A 12233-nucleotide genomic window follows, 5' to 3' on the forward strand; every position below is an offset into this window, starting at 1 on the left:
AAAAAATGGGGATATGAGATGGTTTACTATATGTAAACCATGTCTCATATCCTGTCGGGTTTGTGCAGGAGAAATGAAAAGCCGGCAATTGAATTACCGACTTTTCACTAACAGCGCTGCGTATTTCTCGCAAGTCACACTGCTGGTCCGTGTGGAATCCGTATTTTTCTCGCCCCCATAGACTTTCATTGGCGATTTTTTTTGCGCAATACGCTGACAAACGCAGCATGCTGCGATTTTGTACGGCCGTAGAAAGCCGTATATTACGGATCCGTAATATACGGCTGATAGGAGCAGCTCCATTGAGAATAATTGTGCCGTATGTAATGCGAGTTTTACGGACGTAGTTTCTGCGCTCTTACATCCGTAAAACACGCATGTGTGACCCCAGCCTTATACTTTCGTTCTGTCTGTGTGTCTGACCCCCTGGTGTGCGTGTGCATACTGCGTTTGTTTGACTGTTTTCCTTGGTTTTGACCTCTTGGCCTTTCTGTTCTGACTTCGTCAACTCGCCACTTTTTCGGTACTTCATGGCTTGGTTCAGCTCCCTGATCTCCGGCTTTCACCTTACTATCCTTACGTCTCACCCCCGTACCTCATTGACCTCTGCACGTTTGACTTCTCTCCAGCGCCATCTGGCTCCTGTCTCCACTCTCGGCCACTCCCCCTCAGTCACGTGATTCAGGTCCTGCTCGATGCCCGGTGAAATCGCCACCACTCTGCTTGTGTCTCCCTTCCTGCGGCAAGCCGCCCGCCTTGTGGCAGGTACATCCGGTTCATGACACCAACCCTGTCTTTGACTTCCTGTCAATATCTGTTCTGCCCAAGGATCCAGAAATGACGTAGTCTGAATGGAGTCCGAATCCTGTCCTGCCAGTCACTCTGAGTCTAGTCCGTGTCGGGGTACCTGACTCCTAGGGTCAGCAGCTGCCGTACAGGAAATTGCCTAGGAGTGAGACGTTGTGGCTTCCTGCAACTCAAGCCTAACTCCACCATCAGGAGCTCCAGTGAAGCCCAGGTAAGGCTACTTTCACACTAGCGTCGTGCACTGCACGTCGCTATGCGTCGTTTTGGAGAAAAAACGCATCCTGCAAAAGTGCTTGCAGGATGCGTTTTTTCTCCATTGACTTGCATTAGCGACGCATTGACACATCTCGCAACCGTCGTGCAACGGTTGTGTAGGACCGTCGCCACCAAAAAACGTTGCTTGTAACGTTTTTTGGTGCGTCGTTCCCATCTTTTCCGACCGTGCATGCGCGGCCGGAACTCCGCCCCCACACCTCACAGTGGGGCAGCGGATGCATTGAAAAACAGCATCCGCTGCCCCCGATGTGCGGCGCTTGCACAGTATGCGTCGGTGCGCTGCAACATCGCATTGCGACATGCAGTGCACGACGCTAATGTGAAAGTAGCCTTTGCGGCTTAGTTGCGTCACTCTTATGTACGTCCGGCCCCGTGGCACAGTGGGTCTACGAACCACACACACGTGCATGACACAAGCATTCCTATTTGTTTTCTGACAGCATGTTGTCTAGCAGGCTCATTGCTACAGGGGGCACACATTTGTTAAAGGGGTAGTATCAGTTCGTAGTTTGCTGCTGGTTGCCTCAGCTAGAGACCTACTGTGTATCAGAGGGGTCTAGCCCCCTGGGGAAGTAGGGCCCCCTAATGCTTTGCTTTAGAGCCTGCACCCACCGCTCCGCAGCTGGGGAATAGCTGGCCATGTGCAGCTCCAGCTGCTTCTTCACCGTGCCGCTGGTCTGAACCGTCAATGTTCAGAACCACCAGGAATCCAGGAGACCCCGGAAACGTAGCCTATTTCATTTTGGATCACACAAAATCGCCAATCAAAACCATCATGGCTTATGGAAGAAGTCACGAGGTGGCCGTACTAAGCCCTGCTCCAGCCTCCTAACAACTGACTAGCCCATAGTGAAAAATATTACCACTGACTGAACAGAAGCGAGGGATCAACAACGTTGACGCATAGCTAACAGCGCCACCTAACGCCAGACTGCCATAAGCTGACAGACACAGAACACTGCAGGCCCCGCCCCTTCGCTCTCCCGGCCTTTTTCCCGCCCTCACAAGGCCCCATATGTGCAGAGGCTTCCATTGCTATGCCAGCTGGGAAAAGTGGCACTATGACGTCTATTATTGGCCTCTAGTCTCGGTAGCGTGCTGCCCCCAGCGTCGGAATATGAGTAATATGAGTAAATATGAGTAAACCACGAACCGTTAACAGTGCACTTATGCAGGCACTAATCAGGGCAGCGGCGTTCTGGATGGGGCGTGGCTACTGGGTGGAGCTGTCCAGTGACAGGCTCGGTGTCTCCTTCACTTCGCCCTCCAGCCGCACGCTCTGACCAGGACAGGCCGCTCAGCACTAAGTGCAGGTATGAGGCCGCCGGCGCTTCGCATAGCGTACCCCGGTCCTGACAGAGAGTCTCATAGGGGTAATGACGGGAAGTGGCGATGGTGGGGAACGGAGGCCCTGACAGGGCTGCACTGTGTGTAATGGGCGCACGATGTAAGATAGTCTGTGCACTGAGCTCTGTGTAGTTCATTGTAATCCTAGTCCGTACTGAGCACCGGGTGTAGTGATCGGCATTGTAGTCCTGGTGTGTGACCGGTCGATATGGTGTGGCAGGGTAGTCCATGCTGTGTGTGTCTGGTCGGTACGGTGTGGCAGGGTAGTCCATGCTGTGTGTCACCGGTCGGTACGGTGTGGCAGGGTAGTCCATGCTGTGTGTGACTGGACGGTACGGTGTGGCAGGGTAGTCCATGCTGTGTGTGACTGGACGGTACGGTGTGGCAGCGTAGTCCATGCTGTGTGTGACTGGACGGTACGGTGTGGCAGCGTAGTCCATGCTGTGTGTGACTGGACGGTACGGTGTGGCAGGGTAGTCCATGCTGTGCGTGACTGGACGGTACGGTGTGGCAGCGTAGTCCATGCTGTGCGTGACTGGACGGTACGGTGTGGCAGCGTAGTCCATGCTGTGCGTGACTGGACGGTACGGTGTGGCAGGGTAGTCCATGCTGTGTGTGACCGGTCGGTATGGTGTGGCAGGGTAGTCCATGCTGTGTGTGACCGGTCGGTACGGTGTGGCAGGGTAGTCCATGCTGTGTGTGACTGGACGGTACGGTGTGGCAGGGTAGTCCATGCTGTGTGTGACTGGACGGTACGGTGTGGCAGCGTAGTCCATGCTGTGTGTGACTGGACGGTACGGTGTGGCAGCGTAGTCCATGCTGTGTGTGACTGGACGGTACGGTGTGGCAGCGTAGTCCATGCTGTGCGTGACTGGACGGTACGGTGTGGCAGGGTAGTCCATGCTGTGTGTGACTGGTCGGTACGGTGTGGCAGGGTAGTCCATGCTGTGTGTGACTGGTCGGTACGGTGTGGCAGGGTAGTCCATGCTGTGTGTGACTGGACAGTACGGTGTGGCAGGGTAGTCCATGCTGTGTGTGACTGGATGGTACGGTGTGGCAGTGTAGTCCATGCTGTGTGTGACTGGTCGGTACGGTGTGGCAGGGTAGTCCATGCTGTGTGTGACTGATCGTTACGGTGTGGCAGGGTAGTCCATGCTGTGTGTGACTGGTTGGTATGGTGTGGCAGGGTAGTCCATGCTGTGTGTGACTGGATGGTACGTTGTGGCAGGGTAGTCCATGCTGTGTGTGACTGGACGGTACGGGGTGGCAGCGTAGTCCATGCTGTGCGTGACTGGACGGTACGGTGTGGCAGGGTAGTCCATGCTGTGTGTGACTGGACGGTACGGTGTGGCAGGGTAGTCCATGCTGTGTGTGACTGGACGGTACGGTGTGGCAGGGTAGTCCATGCTGTGTGTGACTGGACGGTACGGTGTGGCAGGGTAGTCCATGCTGTGTGTGACTGGACGGTACGGTGTGGCAGGGTAGTCCATGCTGTGTGTGACTGGACGGTACGGTGTGGCAGGGTAGTCCATGCTGTGTGTGACTGGATGGTACGGTGTGGCAGTGTAGTCCATGCTGTGTGTGACTGGTCGGTACGGTGTGGCAGGGTAGTCCATGCTGTGTGTGACTGGTCGGTACGGTGTGGCAGGGTAGTCCATGCTGTGTGTGACTGGTTGGTATGGTGTGGCAGGGTAGTCCATGCTGTGTGTGACTGGATGGTACGTTGTGGCAAGGTAGTCCATGCTGTGTGTGACTGGTCGGTACGGTGTGGCAAGGTAGTCCATGCTGTGTGTGACTGGTTGGCATGGTGTGGCAGGGTAGTCAGTGCCATGTGACTGGTTGGCATGGTGTGGCAGGGTAGTCTGTGCCATGTGACTGGTTGGCACGGTGTGGCAGGGTAGTCCGTGCCATGTGACTGGTTGGCACGGTGTGGCACGGTGGTCCGTGCCATGTGACTGGTTGGCACGGTGGTCCGTGCCATGTGACTGGTTGGCACGGTGGTCCGTGCCATGTGACTGGTTGGCACGGTGGTCCGTGCCATGTGACTGGTTGGCACGGTGGTCCGTGCCATGTGACTGGTTGGCACGGTGGTCCGTGCCATGTGACTGGTTGGCACGGTGGTCCGTGCCATGTGACTGGTTGGCACGGTGGTCCGTGCCATGTGACTGGTTGGCACGGTGGTCCGTGCCATGTGACTGGTTGGCACGGTGGTCCGTGCCATGTGACTGGTTGGCACGGTGGTCCGTGCCATGTGACTGGTTGGCACGGTGGTCCGTGCCATGTGACTGGTTGGCACGGTGGTCCGTGCCATGTGACTGGTTGGCACGGTGGTCCGTGCCATGTGACTGGTTGGCACGGTGGTCCGTGCCATGTGACTGGTTGGCACGGTGGTCCGTGCCATGGGACTGGTTGGCACGGTGGTCCGTGCCATGGGACTGGTTGGCACGGTGGTCCGTGCCATGGGACTGGTTGGCACGGTGTGGCAGGGTAGTCCATGGTGCAGCATGTATGATTGTGAGAATAATCTGAACATTATTTATGTGCTGCAACAAGCGGATGTGTGAAACTGCACGTTGCAGTAGTGCCTACGAGCTGCATAGATGCTGGCATTAGTAGTTGCACAGGTAGTGCCTTTACATCGTGGATTTGTACAGTTGGTATTCTCTTCAGGTGATCTTGTACTTGCTTTGTTCAGGGCTTTAGGGACCGCTGCTGCTGTACTTGTAAACTGAAGAAGCGCATTCTGGCTGTCTTGGATTACTGCTGAGGAAACGGGTTAATTTTCCATCAGGATGTGTGCATGCTTCCAAGATGGCTGCCCCCAGGCTGTGCCTGCATACCCTTGTAGCTGCTATATATAGGACTGCTGTGTGTGACCTTAGCAGTCTGTTTCTACTGCAGTCTTTCATGACCTTATGGTTCTTGGATGTTCTAAAATGATGTCTGCTGTCACTTTTGTCCTCTTGTTACATGGATAGCTCACATTTTACATGTCTAGATCCGTTGTTCAGACTTCATTTTAATGGAATGTTATGTATTTATTAATAGGATACATTGAACTGGTGGTCTTATTCCCATTCTATGTAAAATCTGACTGGCTTCTGGCAGTGATGTCTTAGATTTGACCCTGCTGCTTGGAGATGAGAGCATTTTGTTCTCTCCTCCTAGTAAGGCTCTATTACCTGATGTTGCATCAGTGAATGGAGCTGGGGGCGGGCAAGCCTCATTCTGACACTTCTCATTAAATTCACTTTGTGCCTGGATGGGCAGCAAATATTCCACAGCATGGGATGCAGGGCATCACAGAGCGCTGTACTGAGAGAGTAAGAAAGCACCCTAGCTGGATTACCCGATAGCACTGACCTCCAGACTAACCAAGAAAACGAGTCTCATGATTCTACTAATGGTTAGTTATTATCTTGAAAAGGTTTCTCACACCCCATGCTTTAATGTTCTCTTTGGAGGCTCGTCCTCGGACAGGGTGTGTTCTCGAGTAATCTGTTAAGTATGCAGGAAATAACCAGATGTTGACATGGACACCTATGATTGGATTATCAGAATACACTTTGATGGGATCTGCTCTGAAATTAGTCATCTGCTGTAGTGCATTTGTTTATTTTGGTGTGACATAGTGGGGGAAAGAGAGGGATTTAGAAAATCTAATGACAAAGGTGGAAATGCAACATCCCAATTGTTGCAAAGCACCCTATGGTACTACGGATCAGAGCCGGCTCCAGGTTTTCGTGGGCCCCATACGAAAGTCTGTCTGCCCCTTTAACACATACCACAATTCATCATGCATAGATACGGCAAAGGTATAGTACAATGCCAAGTATTTCACTTCTTACATTACATGAGTGATATCAGTACTCAGAAACCAGACAGTATAGTACTCCATACAGTTTAATGAGCCCCACATGTTGTTCCATACAGTAAAATGAGCCCCATATAATGCTTCATACAGAATGTGCCCCATGTAGTGCTCTATGCAGTGAGTGACAGGCCCCATGTAGTGCTCCATGCAGTGAGTGACGGGCCCCATGTAGTGCTCCAAACATAAAAAAAAAAAAAAATGAAATACTCGCCTCTCCTCGCTAGCCACTGCTCGGCTCTGGACTCCTCAGTGTCTCCACCTTCCGGCTCTCTGCACTAACTGTTCAGGCAGAGGGCGCACAGACATGTTGTCATCGTGCCCTCTGACCTGAAACGTCACAATCAGCAGATGCTGCAACGCAGAAAGAGGGAGCGATAAGTATTCCAAGTATCTGTGCCTTGAGCAAGCAGGGGGGCACTCGCGGGTGCTGGCACCCGGCCCTCATAGTGCCCTTGTGTCCCTAATGGCCAGTGGGCCCCGCCTTCTCAGGCTCCCGGCGCTTGCCTGTTGGCGCACGGAGCTTAACACTGGCCCTTGTTCGGTTCTTATTTGGTGGAGGCCTCCTACCAGTGATTTTCCTCCTGATGAAGTCATGTCAACTTAGCAGCGGCTTCTCTTCTCTGGTTGATTGGGTGTCACTGCTGACCTCATGCTGATTGACAGCTGGCTCCACACTGCCTAACTGAAAAGTAGTCTACCAATCAGCATGACGTCTGCAATGATGCCCTGTCAACAGCACAGAAGAGAGGACTGTTCTGTTGACATAACTTTTGCCAGAGCTGTATCAAGAGACCACTGCAAAATGTTCAGTTTGTCTGATTTTTCTCTTTATAGGTATATTTTTGAGTAAAATGTAAATTGTTCTTTTATATATATATAATTGCCTACGGGGTACTTCCGTCTGTCTGTCTGTAACTTCTGTAACGGAACCCCCGGGTCACTGGTGGCCGCGACCAATCAGCGAGATTGGGGAGGGATTTGAAACCGCTTCACTTTTTACTATTGATGCTGCCTATGCAGCATCAATAGTAAAAACATGGAATGTTAAAAACCCAAACATTATATTCTCACCCTCCGAAGTCCGCCGCAGCCTTTCCCGCTCCTCGCGCTCCGGTCCCAAGAATGCATTGCGGCACTGACTCGAGATCACGTGGCGGTCTCGCAAGATGATGACGTGGTGGTCTCGCGAGACCATTACATGATCTTGACTCATTGCCGCGATGCATTCTTGGGACCGGAGCGCGAGGGGCATCGGTAAAGGCCTCGGCTGTATCCGGGGGCCGATGGAAGGTGAGTATATAACAATTTTTTATTTTAATTGTTTTTTTAACAGGGATATGGTGTCCACATTGCTGTGTCCTGCGTGGGCTGTGTTATGTACTGCGTGGGCTGTGTTATGTACTGCGTGGGCTGTGTTATGTACTGCGTGGGCTGTGTTATGTACTGCGTGGGCTGTGTTATGTACTGCGTGGGCTGTGCATTCTAGAATACCCGATGCGTTCGAATCGGGCCACCATGTAGTATTCTATAAACTTCTGCCAACATGTCTCAGAATTTCCAAGCAATACATTTTTTTTTTTTTCTGAAAATGAGAAATGGTCCAAATTTAATTAAAAAAATAAAAAAAACCCCAGTGCTTTCAGACCTCAAATAATGCAAAATAATGCCTGTCTCAAAAGAAAAAAGTGGCTATCGGACACTTCAAACAATATACATCGAATTCATCTAATGTGGCGTATAGACACTAGACCAGAAGAAATTCCAACAAGATATAAAATTAAGAAATACATTTTATTGATAACCAACATAAAATAAAAATGGATACTAAAATTAGACAGGGCTAAATCTACAAAAAAGGAGGGGGAAGCAGTTGAAAGGCACAGCACTTGGTGGCAATATATATAAGCCACTGTGCAAGCAAGAATAAACTCTATAAGTTACTGAGCACTGTTAGCGCTATATAAAAATAAAGATTATTATTTATAATGGATAGGAAAGTGAAAACGGTGCCAAGATTGGTGTCAATATATTATTTGTAGCCTAGTAGTAACTAACCAGAATTGGTTATCTTAATACATCTCAGGCTACTTTCACACTAGCGTCGGGAACAACCCGTCGCTGTGCGTCGGGCCGACGTTCCCGACGCTAGCGTGGTCTCCGCCTCACAACGGGGGCAGCGGATGCATTTTTCCCACACATCCGCTGCCCCATTGTGAGGTGCGGGGAGGTGGGGGCGTTACATGTAACGTTTTTTTCTCCCGACGGTCCGCTACCACACGCCCAAGCGTCGCAAAACGGACGCAACGTTTGGCAATGCGTCGCAAATGCGTCGCTAATGTTAGTCTATGACGAAAAAACGTATCCAGCAAGAACTTTTGCTGGATGCGTATTTTCGGCAAAACGACGCATTTGCGACGTATTGCAGTTAACGCTAGTGTGAAAGTAGCCTAAGGTATCTCGTGCCATAATGTGTCAATCGTTGGGGCTAAAATGCTCCATGACAAAACATTTTTAATGCCTAAGTAAGGCTGATAGATGTATGATGCGGCTGGTGGTGCTGGCCAGAGTGGTATAGCAGAGCTGTGGTCACCCTTCCCGCCTGACGGGTGCCGTTTTGCTGCTCACTTCTTTCGGGGGGCAGGTCACAATAGTTTTTTGGTGACCTTATGCCACTCCTGGTACAAATATGTAAGCAGTTCTTCTTTGTTTGATGGCTTGTGACTATCCATCTTCCACTTGCTTACATTCTAGAGGTTTTCAATGGAGTTCAGGTCTGGAGATTGGGCTGACCTTGACAGGGATTTGATGTGGTGGTCCTTCATCCACACCTTGATTGACCTAGCTGTGTGGCTTGGTGCATTGTCCTGCTGGAAAAAAAAAAAGTCATCAGAGTTGGGGAACATTGCCTGAGCAGAAGGAATCAACTGTTTGTTTTTTTTTTCAGGATAACCTTGTATGCGGCTTGATTCATATGTCCTTTGCAAAGAACAACCTGCCCAATTCCCGCCTTGCGGAAGCATCCCAAAAATCACTGATCCTCCACCAAATTTAACAGTGGGTGCAAGACACTGTGGCTTGTATGCCTCTCCAGGTCTCCGTCTAACCATTAGACGACTAGGTGTTTATCTGGGGATGCTTCAACAAGGCTGGAATTGGGCGGGGTAATCTTTGCGAAGTATGAATCAAGCCGCATACAAGGTTATCCTGGAAAAACAGTTGATTCCTTCTGCTCAAGCAATGTTCCCCAACTCTGGACTTTTTTTTTTTTCCAGCAGGACAATGCGCCATGCCATGCCACACAGCTAGGTCAATCATGGTGTGGATGAAGGACCACCACATCAAATCCCTGCCATGGCCAGCCCAATCTCCAGACCTGAAGCCAATTGAAAACCTCTGGAATGTAATTAAGTGGAAGATAGTCGTAAGCCATCAAACAAAGAACTACTGCTTAAATTTTTGTACCAGGAAGTGGCATAAGGTCACCCAAAAGCCGTGTGAAAGACTGGTGGAAAGCATGCCAAGACGCATGAAAGCTGTGATTAAAAATCATGATTATTCCAGAAAATATTGATTTTTGAACTCTTCCGGAGTTAAAACATTACTATTGTTTCTCAATGACTATGAACGTGTTTTCTTTGCATTATTTGAGGTCATTTTTTTTTATTATTATTTTGACCATTTCTCATTTTCAGAAAATACAAAATGTATTGCTTGGAACTTCAGAGACATGTGGTCAGTAGTTTATAGAATAAAATAAATTATATTTTATTCAAAAATATACCTATAAAGCGAAAAATCAAACTGAAAATTTTGCAGTGGTCTCTTAATTTTTGCCAGAGCTGTATATAAAACATCAGAGGGGAGATAGAAATAACAAGTGCCATGTTACAACAGGGAGTACAAGGCAAGAGGCTGAAAGCAACAGAGACTATGGATGCACCTAAAAGTTTAGTCTACGAATTATGTATGCTTTATATGGAAGACAGTACTAGACAGGTACCCCTCTATCTTTGTATACTTTAAAGTGCTAGTGCTATGAACAGAGGTATTAGAGAGAGATCATGCATTGTGGTTCAGAGGCAAGAGAATAAGGACATTAAAGGGATTCTGTCACCTCAATTTGGCAGGATATTAAAATGAGTTGTTACCGGTCCGATGGGCGGCGTATCCTCGTAATTTCTCCACCCCGTCCGTCCCTTTTTTCCGCAATAGTTTAGTGCATAAGAGTATGCGTGCGCCATAGTTGGCGCGTGCGCCATAGTTGGCGCGTGCGCCTGCTGCCTTCGGTGGCGCACGCGCAGTATGCTTTGCCCAACTGCGAGCAAAGCCGCAAAGCATTACTGCGCCCACGTACTATGTCCCGGAACACAGCAAAATACTTCCGGAACATAGTGCGCGGGTGCATGCGCAGTAATGCTTTTCGGCTTTTCCCGCAGTTGGGCAAAGCATACTGCACATGCGCCAGCGAAGACTGCAGGCGCACGTGCCAACTATGGCGCACGCATACTCTTATGCACTAAACTATTGCGGAAAAAAGGGGATGGAGAAATTACGAGGATACGCCGCCCATCTGACCGGTAACAACTAATTTTAATATCCCGCAAAATTGAAGTGACAGTCTCTTTAACCATGAAATAAGATACACATGATACAGTGATCAGTCCACACATGGTCAGAAAAATCCCAAATTCCCAGTATGGTACAAAAGCCAAAATTCAACCTGTAGTGACATGGATGGAGGCTGAAGCGCACGTTGGGGTCACCATCCACATCACTACCAGGTTGTATTTTGGCTTTTGTACCATATTGGGAGTTTTCTGACCATGTGTGGACTGATCACTGTATTACAGTGGGAACGGAAAGTATTCAGACCGCTTTAAATTTTTCACTCTGTTTCATTGCAGCCATTTGGTAAATTCCAAAAAGGAAATTTTTTTTTCTCATTAAAACCCCTTTCTGACCTCGGACGGGATAGTACGTCCGAAGTCAGATCCCCCTCTTTGATGCAGGGCTCCGGCGGTGAACCCGCATCAAAGCCGGGACATGTCAGCTGTTTTGAACAGCTGACATGTGCCCGCAATAGCGGCGGGTGAAATCGCGCTAGTTAAATGCCGCTGTCAAACGCAGACAGCGGCATTTAATCGGCGCTTCCGGCCGAGCGGCCGGAAATGAGCGCATCGCTGATCCCCGTCACATGATCGGGGTCCGGCGATGCTTCTGTATAGTAACCATAGAGGTCCTTGAGACCTCTATGATTACCACCCTGTGGTCGGCGCTCATAGCACACCTGCATTTCTGCTGCATAGCAGCGATCTGAGCAGAGCCGATCGCGTTGTGCCAGCTTCTAGCGTCCTATGGAGGCTATTGAAGCATGGCAAAAGTAAAAAAAAATATATAAAAGTTTAAATCACCCCCCCTTTCGCCCCATTCAAAATAAATCAATAAAACAAAAATCAAACCTACACATTTGGTATCGCCGCGTTCAGAATCGCACGATCTATCAATACAAAAAAAAGTATTAACCTGATCGCTAAACAGCGTAGCGAGAAAAAAATTTGAAACGCCAGAATTACGTGTTTTTTTTTCGTCGCCGTGACATTGCATTAAAATGCAATAACGGGCGATCAAAAGAACATGTCTGCACCGAAATGGTATCATTAAAAACACCAGCTCGTCACGACATGGTAAAACCAATCATGTTGTTCAAAAGTACAACTCGTCCCGCAAAAAAAAGCCCTCACATGGCCATATTGACGGAAAAATAAAAGTTATGGCTCTGGGAAGGAGGGGAGCAAAAACGATCACGGAAAAACGGAAAATCCCAAGGTCATGAAGGGGTTAATGTACACTCTGCACCCCAATCTTGACTGGAAAAAAAAAACAAATGTAGAAATTTTTGCATATTTATTAAAAAAGAAAAACTGAAATT

General features: G+C 49.3%; 1 protein-coding gene across 2 annotated transcripts in view; it reads left to right on the forward strand.

The window, feature by feature from the left end:
• Nucleotides 1-2049: 2049 nt before the first annotated feature.
• VDAC2 (voltage dependent anion channel 2) overlaps nt 2050-12233 on the forward strand; it is a 48584-nt gene continuing 38400 nt past the window's right edge. Inside the window, exon 1 of one of the 2 annotated variants that reach the window (XM_077250773.1) lies at nt 2050-2396. The gene's annotated coding sequence lies outside the window, so the exon portion shown is untranslated. The remainder of the gene's footprint in view (nt 2397-12233) is intronic. The other variant, XM_077250775.1, reaches the window with a different exon arrangement.

This window comes from Ranitomeya variabilis, chromosome 4, assembly GCF_051348905.1.
Source record: "Ranitomeya variabilis isolate aRanVar5 chromosome 4, aRanVar5.hap1, whole genome shotgun sequence".
In the NCBI taxonomy this organism is placed as follows: Eukaryota; Metazoa; Chordata; class Amphibia; order Anura; family Dendrobatidae; genus Ranitomeya; species Ranitomeya variabilis.